We start from the raw sequence: 15,819 nt of genomic DNA, 5'->3' as shown, positions 1-15,819 counted from the left end.
CGTCTAACCCGACAGGAGGAATGAATCGATGAATTCTGCAACCTCATTCGCCAGTCCATTCCTGCTTCACCGATATCAGGTGCCACAGCCTCCTCTCGTTCATCTCCCTCCATATCAAATGCCTAATAAATACGACGGCTCCCCAAGGAAATGTCAAGGATTTCTGTACATACACCATCACCCCACTGACCTCACCTCTGACAAAGACAGGGTGGACTTTGTCATCTCCCTACTCACAGGCAAAGCTCTGGGTCAGAGCAATGTCGGCCGCTCAAAGTTCTGATCTGTCCTCTGAATCCCGTTTCCACGCCCTCTTCAAGGAGGTGTTCGACCATTCAGCTTCAGGTCGTCACACTGGGGACCTGTTATGTGAGCCTCCGACAGGGACGTCCCTTCACCACGGAGTATGCCCTTGAGTTCCGCACCATGGCTGCCGGCAGTGGATGGAGTGAACCTGCGCTCCTTACAGTCCCAATACATCCGGATTGCCCATATCCATTGGCAACCTACTGGTAGACCTCAGACCTATGCATTCGCCCATGGCCTGCAAGTCTTCCACACCCCTCTCTCGTCCACCATGGTCTAATAGCCAAGAACCCATGCAACTCGGCCGCGCCCCTCTCACGCCTGCCGAGAGACATCAGAGGTTACGTGAAAACCTGTGCCTCTATTTTGGAGAGAGTAACCACCTACTCAATAGCTGTCCGATTTGCCCACCACAAAGAGATAACCACAACCACTCTACTTCCGCCCGGGTAGGCATCTCTACATTTTTGAATATTACCAAAAGGCAGTTTGGTATCCCGGCTCTTCTTTCTGCTAATGGGGTCACTCAGTTTGTGGAGGGATTAGTGGACTCTGGTGCCGCAGGTAATTTCATTGACGAACAATTGGCACAACAGTTGAGAGTCAAACTAATCCCTGTTAATCCTCCCCTTAGGATTAATGCGCTGGACGGACAACCTCTCGGGAACTGGTCTTGTGACTCGCATGACCGAAAGTATCAACCTTCAGATTGGCCTCCTTCACTCTGAGGTCATTCAGTTAATGGTGTTGTCTTCGCCTAAAGAACCCCTCATCCTCGGTCACCCCTGGCTAAGCCTTCACGACCCTGACATCTCCAGGCGACAAGGGGAACAGCTGTCAATGGTCTCCCACCTGTTTTAAGAACTGCTTCAATCTACCCTGTCGAGCCACCTCTATAGAAGAATCGGAATCTGGACTTCCAACCCACATCCCACCCTTATATACCCAGTTCCAGAGTGTCTTCAGCAAGAAAAAGGCATCCATTCTGCCCACTCATCGCCCGGAGGACTGCGCGATCGACCTCCTTCCTGGGGCATCGCCCCCTAAGGGTCGGATCTAACCCTTGTCCATCTCAGAGAATGAGACTATGGACACCTATATAGAAGAGGCCCTCGACATGGGATTCATCCGTCCATCCACGTCTCTGGCTGCATACAGTTTCTTCTTTGTGAAAAAAAGGTTGGTAGTCTCAGTCCCTGCATAGATTACCGATCCCCTCAATGACCTTACCATCAAGAATCGCTTCCCTCTTCCTCTGATTCCGGCCACACCAGAACTAGTCTACCGTCTACTCTAAACTGGACCTACGTAGTGCATACAACTTGGTCCGTATCCGAAGTGGGGATGAGTGGAAGACTGCGTTCATCACCGCTAGGGGTCACTACGAATACCTGGTTATGCCTGGTCTCACCAATGCTCCCACAGTCTTCCAATCCTTAATAAATGAAGTTTTCCAGGACATGATCAACCAGTTCCTCATCGTGTACATTGATGATATCTTGATCTACTCTCACTCCATTGCAGAGCACATACAGCATGTGCAACAGGTCCTCCAATGGCTACAGGACCACCATCTTTATGTCAAGGCTGAGAAGAGCCTTGACATAAAGAGCTTTTAGATGCACTATTGTAAAGTGGCTGTTCCACTGGATGTCATAAGGTGAATGCACCAATTTGTAAGTCGCTCTGGATAAGAGCGCCTGCTAAATGACTTAAATGTAAATGTAAGAGTGCCTTTCACGTTACTACGGTAACCTTCCTAGGTTTTGTGTTGACACCAGGAGGGGTCAACATGGACGATTTTCCAACTACTACCGCCGGTTCATCCGAAACTGCAGCAGCACAACTGCTTCTCTTTCAGCTCTCACCAGTAAAAAAACCTGTACCTCCAATGGTTCGCCACCGCCCTTACTGCTTTTGAGACCTTGAAACGCCTCTTTACCTCTGCACCCATCCTTAGGCAGCCAGATCCTACCCTTACTTTTGTTCTGGAGGTTGATGCATCCGAGGTCGGCGTAGGAGCGGTTCTCTCTCAGCGGGTGGAGATACCTCACAAATTACACCCATGTGGTTATTTTCCAAGAAACTGTCACCCGCTGAGAGGAACTATGATGTCGGAAACCGAGAGCTCCTCGCCATTAAGCTGGCTATCGAAGAGTGGTTTCGACATAATCTGCAGGTTTGGGAGAACGCACATTGGCACCTACATCAAGCTTTCCTCTCCCAGAAACTGTTCGCCAACCTACTCCACTCTTCCACCCTGGGCAACGCGTGTGGCTCTCTACCCGGGACATCCAGCTTCATGACACCTGTAAAAAGTTCTGTCTCCGGTTCATTGGTCCCTTCAAATACACACCGCATCAATCCTGTCACCTACAGTCTCCAGTTGCCCCGCCATTACCGGATCTCCTCATCCTTCCATGTGTCCCTTCTCAAGCCTGTGAGGTACAGCCTTCTCCATCCTCCAGTGGTGCGCCTCGGCGGTTTACCGGCTTATTCCGTCCAAACCCTACTTGACTCCAAATGCCTGAGTGGTCGCATCCAATACCTGGTAGATTGGGAGAGGTACTGACCTAAAGAACGGTCCTGGGTCCCCGCCCAGGACATCCTCGATCCAGCCATGATCCTGGCTTTACACCGTAACCGTCCTGACCTCCCAGCTCCACGTCCCTGTGGGAGACCCCCTGCTCAGCTTCCTAGGCCGTCAAGAGCCGCCCGTGGAGGGGGGGTACTGTAACGTCTGCTTCCAACTCACACTCTCAAACACGTTGATCCCCTGAACGCAGCTCACTTTCTAGCCCACTTTCCAGGTCACACTTACAAACACATATATCCCCCGAACGCAGCTCAATCTCCAGATTCCAATCACCTGAATTCTGATTACCTGTTCACACACCTGTATGTCATTTACACTCTCTATTTAGTTCAGTTCTTTGCACCCCATTATTGTGAGGTATTGTTTGTTTTGATACACATTTCTATTCAGTGCTCTGTTTTTTTCCCGTATTAGTCCTCGTGTACTGTAGTTTTGGCCATCCTCACTGACGATGCCTTTTTTCCTATTCCCTGCCTGCACTTTTGCCTATCGGATTTCCTGTCATCAACCTCTTGCCTGATCTCCCGGACTGCATCATTAGCCTTCTCCCTGCCTGTACTGTTGCCTTTTTGGACTACTGTGTATGGCCTGCCCCTGGACCCAGCTACCTGCCTCCTCCTGTGGTCCTTTACAAAATAAACACCTGCTACGCCCTATGCTTGAAACCAGCTCTCTGTCTCCAATCGTATTCATTACAGAAGGAAGTAGCTAGAAAGTTGGAATATTGTTTGAAGGCACTACCCTCTCTTTCAGTCCAATATCAAACTATAAAGCTAAACTGCTTTCATCCACAATACTTTAGTTCATCAGAGTTACTAATGTAGTATGCAAATCAAGCTTTGTTAGAGAAAGAAAGTTGTACCCTTTTCTCACCACTGAGCCAAGCTGAGTCAAACTGTACTGTGCTAGCCTGGTTAACCTCTCTAGGGTATGTGGGACGGTAGCGTCTCACCTCGTCAACAGCCAGTGAAACTGCAGGGCGCCAAATTCAAAACAAAAGAAATCCCATAATTAAAATTCCTCAAACATACATGTATTTTACACCACACTTGTTGGAAATCCAGCCACAGTGTCCGATTTCAAAAAGGCTTTACGATGAAAGCAAACCAAACGATTATGTTAGGTCAGAGCCAAGTCACAGAAAAACACAGCCATTTTTCCAGCCAAAGAGAGGAGTCACAAAAGCAGAAATAGAGATAAAATGAATCACTAACCTTTGATGATCTTCATCAGATGACACTCATAGGACTTCATGTTACACAATACATGTATGTTTTGTTCGGTAAAGTTCATATTTATATCCAAAAATCGCAGTTTACTTTGGCGCGTTATGTTCAGTAGTTCCAAAACATCCGGTGATTTTGCAGAGAGCCACATCAATTTACAGAAATAGTCATCATACATTTTGATGAAAATACAGGTGTTCCACATTAAAATTTAGATCCACTTCTCCTTAATGCAACCGCTATGTCAGATTTTTTTTTTTTACTTTACGGAAAAAGCAAACCATGCAATAATCTGAGTACGGCGCTCAGATGACAAATCAACCCAAAGAGATATCCGCCATGTTGTGCAGTCAACAGAAGTCAGAAATAACATTATAAACATTCACTTACCTTTGATGATCTTCATCAGAATGCACTCCCAGGAATCCCAGTTCCACAATAAATGTTTGTTTAGTTCGATAATGTCCATCATTTATGTCCAAATTCCTCCTTGTTGTTCGCGCGTTCAGTACACAATCTAAACTCACGACGCGCGTGCAAGTCCAGCGGAAAGTACAGATGAAAAGTCCAAAAAGTTCTGTTACAGTCTGTAGAAACATGTCAAACGATGTATAGAATCAATCTTTAGGATGTTTTTAACATAAATCTTCAATAATGTTCCAACCGGAGAATTCCTTTGTCTTCAGAAATGCGATGGAATGCAGCTAACTCTCACATGAACACGCATGGTCAGCTCGTGGCACTCTGGGAGAGACCTTACTCAATCTCCTCTCACTTCACAGTAGAAGCATCAAACAAGGTTCTAAAGACTGTTGACAGCCTTAGGAAGTGCAACATGACCCCATTTCTACTGTATCTTGGATAAGCAAAGAGTTGAAAACCTACAAACCTCAGATTTCCCACTTCCTGGTTGGATTTTTTCTCAGGTTTTTGCCTGCCATATGAGTTATGTTATACTCACAGACATCATTCAAACAGTTTTAGAAACTGTTTTCTATCCAAATCTACTAATAATATGCATATCCTAGGATCTGGGCCTGAGTAGCAGGCAGTTTACTCTGGGCACGCTTTTCATCCGGACGTGAAAATACTGCCCCCTACCCCAAAGAAGTTAAACATCGACCACAGTTTCTGGAACCGTGTGAGGAAATAATACTGTGAGAAGAACATATCCAAGCCAGCACAGTATGGTTTGGTCAGCACAATAGTGTGAAAAGTAGGATTATCCCACGAATCCTTTTTTTTCAAGATAAGAACCTACATGCATGTTGATTTTGTCTAGCACTTAGCATAGGTTATGTCTATTAGGGCATGCAACAGGAAAAATTTTGCAGTGGCAAAGGGACATTTGTGTTTTTAATGGACATGTCCAGGTAGTCCCTCCCTGTTTCAGTCAGTTTTCTTCTGTTTGCTGCCTGAACAAGGCCAAAGTGAATCTGTTTTCAAGGGGAACATGTTGGCTCCACTCAAAGCTCCACTGTTGCGCTAGAGTTGTACACTGGGGGTGTTACTGGGTCAGTTAACCTCACAGCCACCCTGGTCAACTCCACTCAAGGGACCTAAAACACTCATATAGCTCAGCAGTCCACCACACTCATAGGGAACACAGTAGGAATTGGAGCGTGTGTGTGTGTGTGTGGGGGGTGGGGGAGGGGGGGGGGGGGTGAATGGGTGGGGGAGTGTTGCGGGGTTGTGTGTGTGTGTGTGTGTGTTTCTGATTTGTTTCACAAAAGTAACCTTCACTTCGCCTCACTTACATGGAAGCTCTTAACTCTCTGTAAATTGCTTGAATGTTTGTCATTTACTTTGTGTGTGTTTGCATGTATGTATGTATGTATGTACAGTATATCACAAAAGTGAGTACACCCCTCACATTTTTGTAAATATTTGAGTATATCTTTTCATGTGACAACACTGAAGAAATGACACTTTGCTACAATGTAAAGTAGTGAGTGTACAGCTTGTATAACAGTGTAAATGTGATGTCCCCTCAAAATAACTCAACATACCGCTGGCAACAAAAGTGAGTACATCCCTAAGTGAAAATGTCCAAATTTGGCCATAAGTGTCAATATTTTGTGTGGCCACCATCCTTTTCCAGCACTGCCTTAACCCTCTTGGGCATGGAGTTCACCAGAGCTTCACAGGTTGCCACTGGAGTCCTCTTCCACTCCTCCATGACGACATCACGGAGCTGGTGGATGTTAGAGACCTTGCACTCCTCCACCTTCCGTTTGAGGATGCCCCACAGATGCTCAATAGGGTTAAGGTCTGGAGACATGCTTGGCCAGTCCATCACCTTTACCCTCAGCTTCTTTAGCAAGGCAGTGGTTGTCTTGGAGGTGTGTTTGGGGTCGTTATCATGTTGGAATACTGCCCTGCGGCCCAGTCTCCGAAGGGAGGGGATCATGCTCTGCTTCAGTATGTCACAGTACATGTTGGCATTCATGGTTCCCTCAATGAACTGTAGCTCCCCAGTGCCGGCAGCGCTCATGCAGCCCCAGAACATGACACTCCCACCACCATGCTTGACTGTAGGCAAGACACACTTGTCTTTGTACTCCTCACCTGGTTTCCGCCACACACGCTTGACACCATCTGAACCAAATAAGTTTATCTTGGTCTCATCAGACCACAGGACATGGTTCCAGTAATCCATGTCCTTAGTCTGCTTGTCTTCAGCAAACTGTTTGCGGGCTTTCTTGTGCATCATCTTTAGAAGAGGATTCCTTCTGGGACGATAGCCATGCAGACCAATTTGATGCAGTGTACGGCGTATGGTCTGAGCACTGACAGGCTGACCCCCCACCCCTTGAACCTCTGCAGCAATGCTGGCAGCAATCATACGTCTATTTCCCAAAGACAACCTCTGGATATGACGCTGAGCACGTGCACTCAACTTCTTTGGTCGACCATGGCGAGGCCTGTTCTGAGTGGAACCTGTCCAGTTAAACCACTGTATGGTCTTGGCCACCGTGCTGTAGCTCAGTTTCAGGGTCTTGGCAATCTTTTTATAGCCCAGGCCATCTTTATGTAGAGCAACAATTCTTTTTTTCAGATCCTCAGAGAGTTCTTTGCCATGAGGTGCCATGTTGAACTTCCAGTGACCAGTCAGTATGAGGGAGTGTGAGAGCGATGACACCAAATTTAACACATCTGCTCCCCATTCACACCTGAGACCTTGTAACACTAACCAGTCACATGACACCGGGGAGGGAAAATGGCTAATTGGGCCCAATTTGGACATTTTCACTTAGGGGTGTACTCACTTTTGTTGCCAGCGGGTTTAGACATTAATGGCTGTGTGTTGAGTTATTTTGAGGGGGCAGCAAATGTACACTGTTATACAAGCTGCACACTCACTACTTTGCATTGTAGCAAAGTGTCATTTCTTCAGTGTTGTCACACGGAAAGATATACTCAAATATTTACAAAAATGTGAGGGGTGTACTCACTTTTGTGATATACTGTATGTAATTTACTTTGTGTGTGTGTATGTATGTATGTATGTATGTGTGTCCGTGTGTGCATGTGTGTGTGCATCTGCCTGGGTGTCTTTTCTGTGAGAGAGAGCGTGAAATATATATATATTTGTTCATGTCAAACAAGCCTCACAAAACAATAGGAATGTCGTCGCACCCCCGCAGAACGGGCGTGACAGTGATGAGAATAGGCTGACAGCTCACCTCCCTCCGAAAACACCCAGCCCCCGCCTCCCCCTCCGTTATGTACTGGATGTTTACTCTTGGAAGTAGTCTTACAAACAAACAACATCAACAAAGAAGGGAGTAAAACAGTGTCCAGGGCACAAAAAAAAGCTATTCCCCCTCCATCTTGCCTATTCATCCCCCTTTCTCTCCCTCTCTCTTTGTTTTCTTTGTCAGTTCTCCCTCACCCTTTACCTACCTTTCTCTGCGAAACTACACATCAGATAAATAATTGAGGGGACAGCGAATGTGTCCATACATTGCTAGCTCGATTGACATGGGTCGTGCGTTTTAAGAAACCAAAAAAGTTACAATTCACTCAACACCCGCTAGAAAAGGCTTTCATAAACATGTGATGACGTGGTTAAGGTCTGTTAGTGCTGGGCTTGAACCAAAACCTGCACACAGTAACTTTTCAAGGACTGATGATGGTCTTCCCTGTTGAAAACAAACCAATCACAGAATGAATACAAGAATAGGCTGTCAGTCTCACTCCCATTTCAAATCTAATAGTTCCTTTAATGCTAGTAGAAGAGCTGTCACTCAAACCTACATCTGTCTACTCACTCTCTCCAAATGTGATACTATATGTATGTCCAGGCATACCTTAACATCCTCTGATCTGATGGTTCTTACCCCGTCTATTCACACCCAAATTCTCAATGGCTGTCCAGTATCCAGGCATCTCTGTATGTTCTCTGATTGGCTACCCTGTCACCCTGTCTTACAAGTAAACAAGTCTGGTCTTCATCAGAACACTGGCTAATGTGTTCTGTAGCCTACATGTTGACAACACAGCCAGGCTCCTTGTTGTTGTTTACCTCAATATCCATATCCGACAGCCGTGTGACAGCAGGGCTCTGTCCTCCCAGAATCGCCGTGTGACTAGAGCCAAGGCCAAAAGGCCAGAATCGGGGGTTTTCTGTAGCTGTCGAACTGCGAACAGAAGGACACAGAGCCGAGTTGCCAAGTCATGCTACCATGCTACTGGGTACCACTGTGTACTTCAAAAGTACTATTTAAACGAGAGGGTCACATTCGGATGACTCTGTAGAGAGCTTCTGCAAGGAAGAAGACCATGTTAAATGGTTGCTTAAATGTTCCAGTACTGGTTTTCCAATGTTTTTGACTCGCAACACAACAGTCATCGGCCATTTTGCCTTCGAGTTGTATTATATATTTTTTCTTAAGTAAATGTATTGTTTACTTATACTTTTAGAATTGAGGGAAAGAATACGTTTGTTTACATCTGAGCTAAAGATAAGCAGGTATTTACCAAGCTAGCACTAGGCAGTGAGCTAACAGAGTGAATGATAGCTGATTAGCACAGGATGCTTCGGTTCCTCCATCCCATTGAGTGGTGGTGCTACAGTGCAGTCAGCAATTTAGCGACTTTGAACAGTGAACCATTTGGGGAGCCACTTGTCAGATTTCAGGGCTGCTTAGGCAAGTCCCAGCTGACATGAGCCATATGTTTGGTTGACTGGGGGGGATGCACAATCTCAGATATCAAGGGAATTGAAGGCAAACATGTGGAGTGTTGCTGACAAATCTCTGAGGGTGACTTCCATAGAGAGGCAAAGGAATCAATAAACCCGTCAACTTTGGGACACACTCCTGACTTAATGCAATTTATACAACAGGTGGGTCTAATCCTGGACGCTGATTGGTGCCTATTCCACAATTTACCACCGGCTACAGCTATGATGTTGAAGTTAATATTAATTCTGTTCCATCTCACTGCGCAATCCACTGTCTTATCAGCCCAGACAAACAATTTATAAACTGGATCTCTACTGTAAAAAGCATCTAGACATTATTTCCCATTTCCTTTAGACGAGCAATTGGATCGGTATAATGGCAAAAATATATATATTTTGACATTCGATCTCCAGCTGTCCCATAGTAATGAACGTTTAGGGGTCCGGAGTCGGGACAAGACAGACAGGCAGCTTTTCTCAGTCAGTCGAAATCATCAATAAGCATAATTTAATGATATATACATTGCATTTGGAAAGTATTCAGAACCGTTGACTTTTTACACATTATGTTACATTACAGCCTTATTCTGAAATTGATTGAATTGTTTTTACCCCTCATCAATCTACACACAATACCCCATAATGACAAACAAAAACAGGTTTCTAGACATTTTTTCAAATGTATTAAAAATAAGAAACTGAATCTGAAAGGCTATTCAGACCCATTACTCAGTACTTTGTTGAAGCACCTTTGACAGCGATTACAGCCTCGAGTCTTCTTGGGTATGATGCAACAAGCTTGGCACACCTGTATTTGGGGAGTTTCTCCCATTCTTCTCTGCAGATCCTCTCAAGCTCTGTCCAGTTGGATGGGGAGCGTTGCTGCACTGCTATTTTCAGGTCTCTCCAGAGATGTTCGATCGGGTTCAAGTCCGGGCTCTGGCTGGGCCACTCAAGGACATTCAGAGACTTGTCCCAAAGCCATTCCTGCGTTGTCTTGGCTGTGTGCTTAGGGTCGTTGTCCTGTTGGAAGGTGAACCTTTGCCCCAGTCTGAGGTCAAGAGCGCAATGGAGCAGGTTTTCATCAAGGACCTCGCTGTACCTTGCTCCGTTCATCTTTCCCTCGACCCTGACTAGTCTCCCAGTCCCTGCCTTTTGGTCCATCAGCAACATAGAACAGCTGCCTCCGGTAAGACAAGTGGTGGTGGTATTTGTAAATAATGCTGGTGCACGAAATCTAATATTAAGGAAGTCTCAAGGTTTTGCTCGCCTGAGGTACAGTCGTATGAAAAGGTTTGGGCACCCCTGACAATTTCCATAATTTCCATTTATAAATAATTGGGTGTTTGGATCAGCAATTTAATTTTGATCTATCAAATAACTGATGGACACAGTACTATTTCAGTAGTGAAATGAGGTTTATTGGATTAACAGAAAATGTGCAATATGCATCAAAACAAAATTAGACAGGTGCATAAATCTGGGCACCCCAGTAGAAAAATCACATCAATATTTAGTAGAGCCTCCTTTTGCTAAAATAACAGCCTGTTAGACGCTTCCCATAGCCTCTAATGAGTGTCTGGATTCTGGATGAAGGTATTTTGGACCATTCCTCCTTACAAAACATCTCCAGTTCAGTTAGGTTTGATGGTTGCCGAGCATGGACAGCCCGCTTCAAATCATCCCACAGATTCTCAATGATATTCAGGTCTGGGGACTGGGATGGCCATTCCAGAACATTGTACTTGTTCCTCTGCATAAATGCCCGGGTAGATTTTGAGCAGTGTTTTGGGCCGTTGTCTTGTTGAAATATCCAGCGCCGGCGTAACTTCAACTTTGTGACTGATTCTTCAACATTATTCCCAAGAATCTGCTGATATTGAGTGGAATCCATGCGACCCTCAACTTTAACAAGATTCCCAGTACCGGCACTGGCCACACAGCCCCACAGCATGATGGAACCCTCACCAAATTTTACTGTGGGTAGCAAGTGTTTTTCTTGGAACGCTGTGTTCTTTTGTCGCCATGCATAACGTCCCTTGTTATGACCAAATAACTCAATCTTTGTTTCATCCACAGCACCTTATTCCAAAATGAAGCTGGCTTGTCCAAATGTGCGTCTGCATACCTCAAGCGACTCTGTTTGTGGAGTGTGTGCAGAAAAGGCTTCTTCCGCATCACTCTCCCATACAACTTCTCCTTGTGCAAAGTGCGCTGAATTGTTGAACGATGCACAGTGACACCATCTGCAGCAAGATGATGTTGTAGGTCTTTGGAGGTGGTCTGTGGGCTGTTTTTGACCGTTTGCCTCTCCGATATTTTACTTGGCCTGCCACTTCTGGCCTTAACAAGAACTGTGCCTGTGGTCTTCCATTTCCTCACTATGTTCCTCACGGTGGACACTGACAGCTTACATCTTTGCGATAGCTTTTTGTAGCCTTCCTCTAAACCATAATGTTGAAGAATCTTTGTTTTCAGGTCATTTGAGAGTTGTTTTGAGGCCCCCATGTTGCCACTCTTCAGGGGAGAGTCAAAGAGAACAACAACTTGCAATTGGCCACCTGAAATACCTTTTCTCATGATTGGATGCACTTGTCTATGAAGTTCAAGGCTTAATGAGCTCACCAAACCAATTGTGTGTTCCAATGAATCAGTGCTAAGTAGTTACAGGTATTCAAATCAACATAATGACAAGGGTGCCCACATTTATGCATAGACTATTTTTCACATCTGATTTAATTTCATACAACTTAATATTGCTCCACTAAAAATCTTTGTCTGGACAATAACCCAGTACTCAGCTTTTCTTAGAAAATGAATGGCATGCCACTGTGATGACAGAGTAAATTATTATGCAGCCTCAGAGGGGTGCCCAAACGTTTTCATACGACTGTAGAGTATATCTTGATAAGATGTAGACCACACTACTTACCAAGAGAGTATTCATCTATATTTTACGTAGCTGTCTATTTACCACCACTTACCGATTCTGGGACTCAACAAGCTGTATAAGGCCATTAGCAAACAAGAAAATGCTCATCCAGAGGCGGTGCTCCTAGTGGCCGGGGACTTTAATGCAGGGAAACTTAAATCCATTTTACCTAATTTCTTCCAGTATGTTACATGTGCAACCAGAGGCAAAAAAAACTCTATACCACCTTTACTCCACACACAGAGACGCGTACAATCTCCCTCGCCCTCCATTTGGCAAATATGACCATACATTGGCTTTATCAATAAGTGCATCGATGACCTCGACCCCATGGTGACCATACATATCCCAACCAGAAGCCATGGATTACAGGCAACATCCGAACTGAGCTAAAGGGTAGAGCTTCCGCTTTCAAGGAGCAGGACTCTAACCCGGACGCTTATAAGAAATCCCACTATGCCCTCTGACGAACCATCAAACAGGCAAAGCGTCAATACAGGACTAAGATCGGATCATACTACACCGGCTACGACGCTCGTCGGATGTGGCAGGGCTTGGAAACGATTACGGACTACAAAGGGAGAGCCAATCCAAATTGCGTACCTCCCCAACAGATCCACAGATGATGCAATCTCTATTGCACTCCACACTGCCCTGTCCCACATGTACAAAAGGAACACCTACAGTTGAAGTTTACATACACCTTAGCCAAATACATTTATAAACTCAGTTTTTCACAATTCCTGACATTTAATCCTAGTAACAATTCCCTGTCTTAACCTGTCTATGACTGGGGTTCTGCTAGCGGAATAGCCAATAGCCAATGGAATTGCAGGGTGCCAAATTCAATCAACAAATCTCATAATTCAATTTTCTCAAACATACAAGTATTAGACACAATTTTAACAATAAAATTCTCGTTAATCCAACCACAGTGTCCGATTTCAAAAAAGCTTTTTGGCGAAAGCAGAACATATCATTATGTTAGGTCAGCAACTAGTTACAGAAAGCATACAGCGATTTTTCCAACCAAAGAGAGGAGTCGCAAAAAGCTAAAATAATGATAAAATGAATCACTAACCTTTGATATTCTTTATCAGATGACACTCAAGGGACAACATGTTACACAATACATGTATGTTTTGTTCGGTCAAGTTCATATTTATATCCAAAAACCTCAGTTTACATTTGGCTTTGCCTCCAAAACATCCCGTGAATTGGCACAGAGCCACATCAAATCACAGAAATACTCATAATAAACATTGATAAAAGATACAAATGTTATTCACAGATTTAAAGATATGCTTCTCTTTAATGCAACCGCTGTGTCAGATTTCAAAAAACTTTACGGAAAAAGCAAACCATCCAATAATCTGAGTACGGCGCTCAGAGACCAACACAACCCAAGAAGATATCCGTCATGTTGGAGTCAACATAAGTCAGAAATAGCATTATAAATATTCACTTACCTTTGATGATCTTCGTTAGAATGCACTCCCAGGAATCCCAGTTCCACAATAAATGTTTGATTTGTTACATAAAGTTCATAATTTACCTACCTCCCAACATCACCCCACTAGAGAAACCAACCAAGGAGGAGCTGGTGGCAAAGCTTTTCAGCCTTACTTTGCAACTAACTTTAGCAAGCCTAATGATGGTGTGATGTTGTGGAACATCATCAATAACATCAAATTAAATTTTGTCACATGCGCCGAATACAAGCCCTTAACCAACAATGCAGTTTTTTAGAAAATACCTAAAAAGGTAAGTGATAAGAATAACAAATAATTAAAGAGCAGCAGTAAAATAACAATAGCGGGGCTATACACAGGGGATACCGGTACAGAGTCAATGTGTGGAGCAACTGTTGTCGAGGTAATTGAGGTAATATGTACATGTAGGTAGAATTATTAAAGTGACTATGCATAGATAATAACAGAGAGTAGCAGCAGCGTAGAAGGGGGGGCAATGCAAATAGTTTGGGTAGCCATTTGATTAGATGTTCAGGAGTCTTATGGCTTGGGGTAGAAGCTGTTTAGAAGCCTCTTGGACCTAGACTTGGTGCTCCGGTACCGCTTGCCGTGCGGTAGCAGAGAGAACCGTCTATGACTAGGGTGGCTGGTGTCTTTGACAATTTTTAGGGCCTTCCTCTGACACCGCCTGGTATAGAGGTCCTGGATGGCAGGAAGCTTGGCCACGGTGGTGTACTGGGGCGTACCCACTACCCTCTGTAGTGCCTTGCGGTCGAAGGCTGAGCAGTTGCCATACCCGGCAGTGATGCAACCCATCAGCATGTTCTCGATGGTGCAGCTGTAAAACCTTTTGAGGATCTGAGGACCCATGCCAAATCTTTTCAGTCTCCTGAGGGGGAATAGCTTATGTTGTGCCCTCTTCACAACTGTCTTGGTGTGCTTGGACCATGTTAGTTTGTTGGTGATGTGGACGCCAAGGAACTTGAAGCTCTCAACCTGCTCTACTCCAGCCCCGTCGAAGAGAATGCGTGCTCGGTCCGCTTTTTCCTGTAGTCCACAATCAAAAATGTATGTGTGGAATTTCTTTCCTTCTTAATGCGTTTGAGTCAATCATTGTGTTGTGACAAGGTAGTGGTGGTATACAGAAGATAGCCCTATTTGGTAAAATACCAAGTCCATATTATTGCAAGAACAGCTCAAATAAGGAAAGAGAAACAACAGTCCATCATTACTTTAAGACATAAAGGTCAGTCAATACGGAAAATGTCAAGAACTTTGAAAGTTTCTTCAAGTGCAGTCGCAAAAACCATCAAGCGCTATGATGAAACTGGTTCTCATGAGGACCGCCACAAGAAAGGAAGACCCAGACTTGCGAGCAAAGGACTTTAGACCGGTGGAAATCTGTCCTTTGGTCTGATGAGTCCAAATTTGACTTTTTTTGTTCCAACCGCCGTGCCTTTGTGAGACGCAGAGTAGGTGAACGGATGATCTCCGCATGTGTGGTTCACACTGTGAACCTTGGAGGAGGTGTGATGTGTGGAGGTACTTTGCTGGTGACACTGTCTGTAATTTATTTACAATTCAAAGCACACGTAACCAGCATGGCTACCACAGCATTCTGCAGCGATATGCTATCGCATCTGGTTTGCGCTTAGTGGGACTACCATTTGTTTTTCAACAGGACAATGACCCAACACACACCTCCAGGCTGTATAATGGCTATTTGACTAAGAAGGAAAGTGATGGAGTGCTGCATCAGATGACCTGGCCTCCACAATCACCTGACCTCAACCCAATTGAGATGGTTTGGACCACAGAGTGACGGAAAAGCAGCCAACAAGTGCTCAGCATATGTGGGAACTCCTTCAAGACTGTTGGAAAAGCCTTCCAGGTGAAGCTGGTTTAGAGAACGCCAAGAGTGTGCAAAGCTGTCATCAAGGCAAACGGTGGCTACTTTGAAGAATCTAAAATCTAAAATATATTTTCATTTGTTTAACTACATGATTCCTTTGTGTTATTTCATATTTGTTGATGTCTTCACTACTGTTCTACAATGTAGAAAATATTAAAACGAAAGAAAAATCCTTGAATGAGTAGGT

At 44.7% G+C, this 15,819-nt stretch overlaps 1 protein-coding gene across 1 annotated transcript in view; it reads left to right on the top strand.

The window, feature by feature from the left end:
- LOC139547030 (tomoregulin-2-like) overlaps window positions 1-15,819 on the top strand; it is a 198,434-nt gene that overhangs the window by 75,128 nt on the left and 107,487 nt on the right. The window lies entirely within an intron of this gene.

The sequence above is a fragment of the Salvelinus alpinus genome, chromosome 20 (assembly GCF_045679555.1).
Source record: "Salvelinus alpinus chromosome 20, SLU_Salpinus.1, whole genome shotgun sequence".
NCBI classification, from domain to species: Eukaryota; Metazoa; Chordata; class Actinopteri; order Salmoniformes; family Salmonidae; genus Salvelinus; species Salvelinus alpinus.
The sequence above is the reverse complement of the archived record's forward strand: the minus strand, read 5'-3'. Positions and strand labels throughout refer to the sequence as shown.